Source organism: Amblyomma maculatum, chromosome 1 (genome assembly GCF_055883805.1).
Source record: "Amblyomma maculatum isolate TAMU_Amacu chromosome 1, ASM5588380v1, whole genome shotgun sequence".
Lineage (NCBI taxonomy): Eukaryota > Metazoa > Arthropoda > Arachnida > Ixodida > Ixodidae > Amblyomma > Amblyomma maculatum.
In genome coordinates, this window is record NC_139344.1 from 369,261,085 (window position 1) to 369,272,303 (window position 11,219).

Sequence of the window (11,219 nt, forward strand, 5' to 3'; positions counted from 1 at the left end):
CGATTCCCGGACGTTCAACCCTGCTGTTCAAATACGCTCTGCTGCTGAACCCGAGTCCCCTGGTTTCGAGCCCAATTACTTCAAATCCGCTCCGATAGTTATTTTTGTGTGTGCGAGAACACTAAAACGGGTCATGGCTACGCATTCGTCAATACAGCTCTATCACTCTCTCTGTTGAATGGAAACTTGAAAGACTCTTCGGATACACAGTATGATTTTGAGCCTAACACTCTCATAAACAGGAGTTCTGCCTTTAGGAGGAACGCAATGTCAAAATGCTGCACTCCAGGACCCCTGGATCCCGTGTTCGACACCGCTACCCCTAGGCCATGCAGGCACGGTAGTGCGGCTTGGATAAAGTGGGACTGTATATCTTCTCAGTGATGTTCTATTGAATGCCGTTGGATAGGTGTGAGATGAACGAAGTTAAAATTGTGGATCAGTTAGCGGATACGGCAATGTTCCTGTACGAGAAGTAGGATCAGCAAGTAGTGCTACAGGCGGCCCCCATTAGCACTATCGCGTCGTTTGCGGAGCTTTGTTGCCTTGTTTTAAAAGCCGTTATGACAGCTTTATGCAATAATAATACAATAAACTTGTACAATCTTTAGATACATTACCTGAATTGACCTGAATATTCTACTGTTTGCTTCCTACGTATCTCTTAACTACTTTAAATAAATTATTTAAAAACCTTTATCCGCCATCTTTTTGCCACAAGTGGGCTTCAAACAACCGCAACACTGCCATAGCACTCTAGGAATGTGTGAAATAGCGGGATACGAAATAGAACTTCGCGATCCATCTTGACACTTGTAGGCGTATATTTGCGAACTTAAGTATTGCATAAATCAGAAAAAATATCTTGTTTTCCCAGATTTGCGCACCAGCAGGAATAGATTTATCAGATAGAAGATGACCTTTTAGTAGTCACCAAATGCTGCAACTTTCTAGCTCTTCTTTCACTTTTTTTTTTTTGCATTCTTAAGTTTAGGACATAATCAATTTTTTAGTACAACTTGTACAGTTATCTGTCTTGTGTGCAGACATGTTGCGAGGTATTTTCAGCAATTTCACTTCGTCTAATTTAAATCAGCGAAAACTGAAAGTCCAGATTTTGCTTTCCTGCAATCTCATTGCAAAGCAGGAATTACATATTCCAGACGTACGTGTCATCTGTAAGAGTCCCAACGTCGATGCAGAGCACATTTGCTTTCGCGCTTAGTGAATAAAATATAGCAGAAATTTAATGAAGCCATAAAATGCTGTTTTTTTTACGCTTACTGAGGCGGGTCAGCTGTTTTCGCAAACGTTGTTCTGTAAGAAAAAGTTTTCGGTGTGGTAATAAACTGCCTGCCACAAAGAAACTGTTTAATCTGAGCTCTTTTTGTGAATATATGCTCAATTCCTTTATTTCAATATTAAATTTCAAACGCTATTTCCTTCGCAGTGAATCAAAACTCTATTGAAGCAAGATATCTGCAGGAAACGCATTTGGAAATATGTAATTATTGTTTGCCAGGATTGATCATTCTTCTGTACATGAACGTGGGTTTGTAGCGCCCTCTTGGGTGGCGCCGGGAACCCGAATATAGCGCGCCGCCCTTCCAAGAAAATAAAGACGGCGCGTGGTCGTGGCTCGTGCAGCCTCTGCAGGCAGTCTTGTTCTGGTGCCAATCAACTGCAGTCTTGTTCCTTCGCTCTTGAGGCGTTGGACCTTCAGGTTCTCGACACGGTTGGCTCACGTAATGTGAGCCCTATGTGACATAACAATGTGAGCCCTATGTGACATAACATAACCCTATGTGACATAACAAGGGTAGGGGGTGGGGAGGGGTGGGCTCAAATTTGAATGAGTGCTATTCAGAAGGGCACTGCGAGTGCACTGTTGCTTACAGAATCAACGCTTTTCTGCGCGCTTTGTTTGGGCGTGTGCGCGTCTATAAAGTGCCTCAGTCACCTTGTCATCTGATGCATAGCTTAAAAATATTAACAATACAGTGTATTGTGAATACTTCGCATAATATTTCACAGATAACCACAAAGGGCCCGTCAAAGCAAACTAGAGGCTTGTTTCACTGGCCCGAAAATAAGCCTACTTCAGGCGCGGTCTGGTATTCTAATATACACAGATACACATGCCGCACGAATGCAAAGGAACAAAGTTGCTACTTATGACATGCATACCGAAAAAACAAACTTTCTAGAAGAGTGACTGATGAGGAGCACGAAAGAAATGAAAGGAAAATAGAAAGAACGTAGAAAAAGAAAAGTAAGGACTAATCAAGAAAGAAGAAAGAAACCACAAGCCAGTATATGAGAAAGCTTTCATTCCAGCGGTTTGGGTAGTTATACAGTCGTGCCTCGTTAATTTCGACACTTTGGTTTCCGCACAAAACTGTCCATAAAGCGAGTCGTCCGTATTAACGAGTCGAAATATTGTTTCTGACAAAGAACAAAAACCCTAAGGATAAGGTCTGCTTAAGAGCATAATGTAGGCAAGCGAAGTTGGCATTAGGAATTACAAGAATATTATTCGAGTCACCCTTATATTTCAAATGCGATGCAATTGAAAGTATTGAGATGCAATTGCATATGGTTCTCGAAGGCGCTCATTAATAAACTGCTTGAAATCTACTTCTAATATACCATGAACCCCTGCTGTGTATCAGCATTCAGTAAGCTGAAAGTTGTTGAATCCTACTTTCCACAAAGCGCAAGCTGTTATCAGCGTTTTGTTCGAGTGAATTCGTGACTGTCCATATTAACGCGACAAAAATACATGGACCCGAATGGTGTCTGTGCATTTTCTCCTTGTCCATTGTCCGGATAGCGAGTTTACATAATAACGAGACGTAAATGCATGAAATAGTTTGGTCCATAATTCGAGTCGTCCATATTAAAGGGGGGAGCATTAGCGAGGCAACTAGACTGTTAAGTTTTTAACAAATCGCTTGCGTTTGGACTTTGAATTGGCAAAACTCGCGTGATAAATACGCGCTGCCGTTATAGGGGGGGGGGGGGGGGGCAGGGGATTCGTATTGATCGATCACACACACTAGAAACTCAGACTTTTCCTAGGGCGTATTATAGGCCGCGTTCGTGCATATGGGCATTGGCAATCTGCTGATTGTTGACGCTCTTCCAACTCCACGTCGCTGCTGATGCTACTCCGAATGTTAATATCATCATCGTATGGGGCATAACGGGTTCGCATAGTCTGGTGCAGCTCGGCGGGTGATAGGCCTCGCATCCCGAGGTTGAAGAGAAGAGAGATCCTCGTAGGTTCGATTCTTAATACCCTCCCGTCTGAATTCAAACACCGAGTTGGTAGCTCCTGCCAAAATGACCAAGTCACATATTAGTTTGATGTCGCACAGCCCTACGAACAATCAGCATCCGGCCGTGTCAGCCGCCAGCTGCATCACAGAGCCATATGTACGTGATATTTCGCTCACAACATCGACGCCGACGCCAAATCTATGTGGAGAAAATTGTCTTTAACGCTATCTTTGTAATAATGGCAGCGCAAGTGATGAGGAAGCCGCAGATGTAGTTGTACACTAGCTATCCGCTGCTTGTGGCGGCGGCCAGACACTGAAGAATTCTCTTGTGCAGGATATTATCAAAGGCTCCCCTGAGGCTGAGGGCAATAAAGGCCTTCGTTTGGGTCTTGCCAGGATGCCGAAATATATCCCGATAAAGCTTAGTAAGAATATCTTGATAAGAAAGGCAGTATCACATTCCGAACTGTGTCTCCGAAAGGACTTCTTGAGATGACAGATATACCATAGGTCTTGTGTAGATGACCCCTCGAAGAGTTTCATTTACTGCAACCCTTGGACGAAGGCAGTCTGCAGTAGCAGTGTACTTATACCAAACGCACTGAAATAGGCGTTCTCCTGCATATACAAGGGAAAGGGACGCAATCCGTTTTATTCCTAAACCCAACAAGCCACTGAAGCTGAAACATTTGCGACAATCTCTCTCACTTCCTGCCTGGTAACACCGCAAGGGCGAGAGTTGTTCGGCGTGGTTAGGGTCCCCTTGTTAGGGCGACCTTTTTCTAAATTTATGTTTTTTAGCATTACTGATTATTCTTGATTGCCATTCGGAATTATTATGAAGAACATGACCTTTGGTGCAAAGTACAGTTACACGTTCGCTGTAATCGCGTCTTTCTTTTTTTTTTTTTGTAAGGGGGGGGGGGGGAATGCTTGCGATTAAAAAGTTCATGCCTAAATTTATCTGATTTTGAAATAATTTTCATAATGAAAATCTTCAAGAGACTCATAAATATGATGCAAGGCATCAATCAATATATGCGGGTGCCCTTCATTTCTAATGGTTGTCACAACACCTACAGCATTTAAATTATATCTGACCAAAAGTCCTCAATTTTTTTCAGCCGCTCTGCAAGAGACCGAAATGCAAGTCGTAGGAATATGCGTTATCCTAACACTTCTAAGTGCCCTCAGCGAGTGAGATATTTTTTCAGCTTACTCTTTCCACGAAGTTTCATGGGTAGTAATCTTCATAGCAGTGCGTAAGATCAATTCTATCGATTCCACCACATGTCTTTGTTTCAGATGCGGACTGCCTCCATCGCCTCCAAGGATGATGGGAATATGTCCAGCTCAGGTTAGTGCCACTGAAGAGCTCTACACTCATCATCAGCCGGATTATACCCAATGCAGGGCGAAGTCCTCTGTCATATTATTCCAACTAACCCGGTCCTGCTGGCTGCATCCACTACTTCTGCGAACCTAACCTAATCCGCCCAAAATTTCTGCCTCCCCCTGCTACGCTTTCCTTTCCTTGGAATCAGTTTGTTGTTCTCGACTACCTTTGGTTATCATCTCTTGGCAATACAGGTTCTGCCCATGTCTATTTTTTTATTTTTTTATTTCCATTATAATGTCATTAACTCGAGTTATTTCTCTAACCCAATCTGCACGTTTCCTATCTCTTAACGTTACACCTACCATTTTTCGTTCCATAGCTATCTGTATTATCCGCAGGTTAAGCAGAACCCTTTTTCGTTAGCCTCCGTGTTTCAGCTCCATAGGTGAGTACAAGTAAGACGCATATTTTATTCTTGAGCGATGCCGGTGGGCTGCTAGTCATAATCTACGATTACTTGCCAAATGCGCTGAATCCTAGCCTTATTCTCCTGGTTGTTTCCCCTTTATGGTCCGGATCTGCAGTTAATACCTGTCCTAAGTATATATACTCATATTCACCTACCACATCAGTACTTCGCTACCTATTGTAACCTGCTGTTACTTCTCTAGGCTATTGAACAATACCTTAAAGGTCTGCATCTTATTTTTAGGTTTACCTTCCAGTTTTTTTTTTTCTAAATCATCAATCATTCTTTCCAATTGATCCCCTGAGTTACTTAGCAAGGCAATGTCATCAGCAAATCGCAGATTACTAAGGTATTCTCCATCTACCCTTATCCCTGACTGCTCCCATTCGAAGTCTCTGAATACTTCCTCTAAACAAGCTGTGAATAGTACTGGGGAGATTGTGTCTCCTTGCCTAACACCTTTCTTTATGGGAATTTTGTTACTTTCTTTATGCAGAACTATGGTTGCTGTGCAGTCACTATATATATCTTCCAGCACTTTCACGTACGGCTCGTCTACCCCCTGATTTCGCAATGCCTGCATCACCACCGAGGTTTCTGCAAAGCCAAATGCTTTTTCATAATCAATGAATGCTATGTGTAAAGGTTTGTTATATTCCGAGCCCTTTTCTACCACCTGGTTAATAGTATGGGTATGATCGATAGTACAGTATCCTTTCCGAAAACCGGCTTGATATTTTGGTTGATTGAATTTTAAGCTTTCCGTGCTTCTATTAGCTAATACCTTAGTAAATATCTTGTACGTAACGGATAGTAAACGGATTGGTCTATAATTTTCAGTTCTTTTGCGTCCCCTTTCTTATGAATTAAGATGAAGTTTGTGCTTTTCCGTGATTCTGATACTGTCGATGTCACCAGGCATTGCGTATACAGGGCTGCCACTTTTTCTAGCAAGATATCCCCCCTTCCCCCGTCTTTCAACAAATCTGTACCGATTCCCCCCCTGCTGCCTTCCCCCTTTTCATACCTCCTAAAGCGTTCTTAACCGCGTCCTTCGTTACTGGCGTAATGCCTGATTGTTCTTCACTGCCAACTTCATTGTTGTTCTGACTACTTTGGCTACTGTAGGGATCAGTATCAGTATGCTTGACTATTTTTTCTATATTAGTGTATGACATTGCCCGCCTTGTCCCTTTTTTCTTTATGCCTAATTTCCGATTTTCTCCATGTTATACTTCCTTATGTCGGATACTTTGCACTTGTTGATTAGCTTTGGCAGCTCTGCCAGTTCTATCCTGCCTATCGGGATGGAAGTTTTAATGCTTTGGCGTTTCTTAATCAAATATTTCGTCTGCTTAGGTAATTTTCCGGTATCCTCTCTAACTATCCTACCGCCTACTTCTGCCGCGTACTCACTAACGGTATCTCTGAAGGTATCGTTCATTGCTTCTACCCTGAGGTCATCGTCCTCTATCAAAGCTGAATATCTGTTCTATAACGAGTATTGACCTGTCAGAAACAAGACCGAGGTTTTCTATACGTGGCGATACTATGAAAACCATAGCCTGTGTGCTCTGGCAGGTGACAGTCGGCAGGTGATATGGTCGTGCGCCACTAATTGGTTGTCGGGTTCTGTGACGTCACAAAACCAAATGAAACGGCCGAGTTGTCAGGCAATGGCACTTCGGACTTCGCAGTTGCTATGGGAAAGTGATATCGGATTGGAGTTTTGAGACACTCAAGGGGTGTGCGACAGGCGCCGCGGCGCCGGCTCTTCTTCGCCATTTTGATGTGCGACGCTGCTGAATCCGACGCCTTTTCAGTAGCGGAGTTTGTGCATGTTTGCTCACTGTCTGTGTTATTGGAACCAACTTGAAATATGAGTAAAGCATCAATAAGGGGCACTTGCAAAATATCGGAAGTGAGCGAAGTTTAACCAAATTCAGCATAATGTTTAGATTTTCTCAGCTCTTCATAATATAAACGCTTTTAGCTGTGGTAAGAAAACAGACTGTAGAATGGTTCCTTTTACTTCTGCAGGAAGTTGAAATTGACGTTTTACGGCAGACAGGCGCTCCTTTCTACGTGGCTCGATCATGAGGCATCATTTCCTTGAAAGATGGCCGCCGTTCCGCGAGGAAACCAAAAAAGAACGCAGAAAAAAAAAAAAAAAAACATCACGTGCAAGATCATCACAGGTAAAACCAGCACACGGAAAGAGCAGCACGATGACAAAAGAGCGCAGTGCAGTACGGTGGAATGATGTGGCATAGGTGGACTGACACAGTCATATCCGCGAAGGGTTCAGCACAACCATCACGGCAGCTCCGTTCTTAGGCTAAGGCAGGTTTGGCTGTGTGTTAGCGTACATAGGAAAATACTCCTTCCGTTTGTTATGTACATGCGTTTCTTTAAGCGACCTTTAATTTTTTGTGACGCATTACTACCTGATTGCCCAAAGTACTAGTACTGCAACGCAACACTTCATTTACGTACCGCCTGGCGTGATCTTGTCATACGATTAGTGCGTCCGCTGTTGCAAACCGCGTCTGCAGTGGCTTCACTGCAGGACGAATTAAGGATCACACGAACGTAATATTAAAAACAAATTCAGCATGGGGTTCCGCTTGTGCATCTGTTGAGCATCGCGCTCGAGCGTAGGTACCAGGCGTCATCAGATTCCCGAGGAGGTGTGAGGGAAGGCTAGGTTCTCATCCGGGCCATTGTGCTTCACGGTGGCTACTTCCCGCTTTATGCATCGCGCAAGAGCAAAGACTGCTGGGCGATTTGCCGCTGCATTGCACATCACGCGCATGTGCACACTCACACTTAAAGAAGTCCGAAAGACGTATTGCACTCATTGACCTTGTCTAGGAAAGTGCAGTTCACGTTTGCATCGCAGTGTTGCGCATGTCAAAAAAAAAAAATGGCGCAGGGACTGGACAGGAGTAAGAGAAGACACATGTGAGCACCAATCTCCAACAGTGTTATTGCGAACCACGGGGAGGTCAATATACAGGATGTGGCGATACATTCGCGCATGCGCAGGAGGCAAACAATTTCAATAATTTCTTAGATCATCATCATCATCATTATTTATTAACCCTTAAAGGTGCCGTTCGGAACATTACATAAGGGGGGGGGGGGGGGGTACAGGGTTGTTCAGCAGTCATACATGATTTCATAAATATAAAAGTAATATAGAAGTATAGAAAAAATGTACAGGAACTAACAAGATAAAAACACAAAATAGAAACAGCAGGTAAAACAAGGTGAAAAAAGAGAAGAGTAACAAATTCAGATAAGTCATGGCAGAGTGGCAAAAATATAAAACAAAATCAAATTACAGCTATGGAAGTAAAACCGGCTGGTCAGTTTGCAAGGCTTGGTAGCTGAGATAAGGTACCGGAAGATTATTTTTCATTTAGATAGTGGATTAGGAGCTGTCTGAATCTAGAAGGATTAGCCTCAATGACAATGTATTCGGGGAGGTTATTTCAGCTTTCTATCGCACTGGGAAGGAAGGATTTATTGAAAGAATTGGTGGAGCCGTGCAAACGCTGTATGCTTAAAGAGTTAAATAAACGGCGAGATGATCGTACCGGAGCTCGTAGAAGGTTTTCTCGAAGTGCTGGAAAGTTAAAGTAGTTTCCTTTCGATATTGTCCAACAGGCGGTTTTGCGATACATGTCACCTAGGCTATCTGTCTTCAGCTTCAATGATTTCTCGGGTAAACTTGTAAGGGTCTTTAGTTATGATATAGCATTCTTCATAGATAGGTAAACAATCTTCACATTTTCTGCACTGTACATCATGAAAACCCCCTTTCTCCGCCCACATCAGAGCACATGTTCTAACCCTACAAAAACAGAAGTATTAGTACATGGCCTCACTGCGCTAAAAGCCCGTTAGAAAGGGTTTCTTAAAAATAGTTGCAATGAAAGCGCTACTACCAATATAAATCGATCTACACTTTGCGACAATATCGCCATTCTGACATTTATTCCCAGTACAGTTTCGAATTACTATTTCCCAGTCACACTATATGTGCATCAATTCGGTATTCGTTATCAGGGGTACTGTTTAGGAGGTTATAGACGAAATTTTAAAGCTTGAGAAACGATTTTCCTGTCCATGATCTCCTTCATTTTGTTTTAGTGTCCGTTAGGATGGTGGAGATTTCGCTGCGCTCCCCGTTGTACGTGCCGTCGACCTATAGGCAATGATTTCGGCCCCCACTTCTGCATATGGGACTCTGCAAGGCTGCCTGCGGGATATGAATAGTCGCCTCTAGAGCGACTTGCCTCACTTTGGACATCGCCTCCCTGCCCGAATAAATCATGCGCAAAAACATCAGTATCACGTGACTCTTGCTGAGAAGAATAAATTACCTATAATGAGCTTTTCGAAGGATGTGTAATTTCAAGTTTATTTATTCTCCTTAATCTGTTCCAAAAAGCACTTCTGCGAACTACGTATTTCAACGTCTTCTGAGATTTTGCTGTTGCCTTGAAGTTTTTGGAAAAAGCTATGGGAGGTAAATATACCGAAAGCATCGACATCACAGCACGCCGGTGTATCACAAGCAATTTATAGCGGAACTTATATTGAACCGTTTAATAGTGAAAACTAGTGCCTCTTCCAGCACCGATTTCATGTAACGGTGTAGTAATGTTAATATCTTCGCTTGCCTCGTTTCTTGAATGTGCATGTTAACATGGCGTAGGATGGGCAGCAGATGGGGCCACTTGATAAATGTAGGCCGACAACTTAAGGTTAAACTGAGAAACCGAGCAAAAAACACACGTACACATAAAAATAAAATACTTTTCAAGCTCATCTGCCAAAGCTGACTGTCAACTCTACACACTCAGCTGTTAAAGCTGCCACTTACATTATTCCTTGAGCTTGACAAATGGCCAGAGGATCAATCTCCTAAAAGGAAACTGCCAGCGCACAACTTGCGATTCGGAAACGAGCATTAAAGGGACAGAACACTGGAATTCAGGTCTCGAATTTTTTTCGGCGCAATGGAAAGATTGATGACTAAACTGTGCGATTTCATAGCGGTTTCGGCAGAAACACTGTAGAAACGTTTTACCGAGAATTTTTCGATCAGTGCATGCGCCCGATCTCATGTAGTCCGATGCTGGACACCATGAGCAGCGACCGCGATGATGCCTGGTAGTAGACAAAAACGATGCAGCGAAAAGATGCACTTTAGGCTGTTACGACACAATAACGCACTCCTGGTCGACGAAAGTTCTAGTGTGCACTATCATCGCTTCATTCACGAAATTTCAAACGTGGCGTCATCTAGTGTCAAAAGCTGAAAGCATACCTTTCACTTTGCGAAAGGAGGGGTGGTCTTTATTTAAGGACGCAGTGGAGAGAATGCAAAATATAATAGATTACGACAAGCACTCCTAGAAGAAAAAAGATAAGTGTGCACTACTTACGGAAATCAGCTATAGTTTCCTTAGATAGTAACGTGGGTACTACAGTGAAAGTAATAGGGTTTCTCTGCTAGATAACGCCTCAGTTGTTTTTATGCGATTTTCAAAAGTAAAATAAAATTTACAGCCTTTTTTCTTTGATATTGCAATGCTCGATGTGTACTATATGAGACAAGGTCTTTTCATCTCCACCGTAATCTCATGACATATTTTGGCCAGTGTTCTGTCCTTTAATATCATTGTCTTATATTTTTTTAACATAATTATGCAGCTGCTGTAGGAAAGTAAGCCTCGCGCGTGTAGGCCCCACGAATCTCATTATTCATCTGAGAATGTTCTCTTTTACTCCATTCTACATACAGCGTCTTCTTCAAGCGGTGTACTGCAATTTGCTTGAAAATAATGCCGAGGATAATTGCGATTGAACCATGCTTCATCCGCCCATATATGTGCGCGTCGGGAATACCGTCACAATTAGCTGACTTTCACTTCCAAATGCTGGGAATATTACTGCGAAGGTCATCTTCCGCGCAAGGCAGCAAATACGCTCATTCAAGCACATATTGCATGGCCGGTAGCGATTCACTGCACTGGGTTAAATGCGCAGCCTGACCAACGGCAAAACAAATAAAAAAATCAAAGTATTGAAATCATCTTCAAGTGTAAGGATA

At 42.9% G+C, this 11,219-nt stretch overlaps 1 long non-coding RNA gene across 1 annotated transcript; it reads left to right on the forward strand.

The window, feature by feature from the left end:
* The first annotated feature begins 2,661 nt into the window (after positions 1-2,661).
* Positions 2,662-9,451, forward strand: LOC146208165 (uncharacterized). Its single transcript, XR_014703366.1, has 3 exons — positions 2,662-2,795; positions 4,590-4,641; positions 9,251-9,451. It is a non-coding gene; the product is annotated as an uncharacterized LOC146208165 (long non-coding RNA).
* Positions 9,452-11,219: the final 1,768 nt, after the last annotated feature.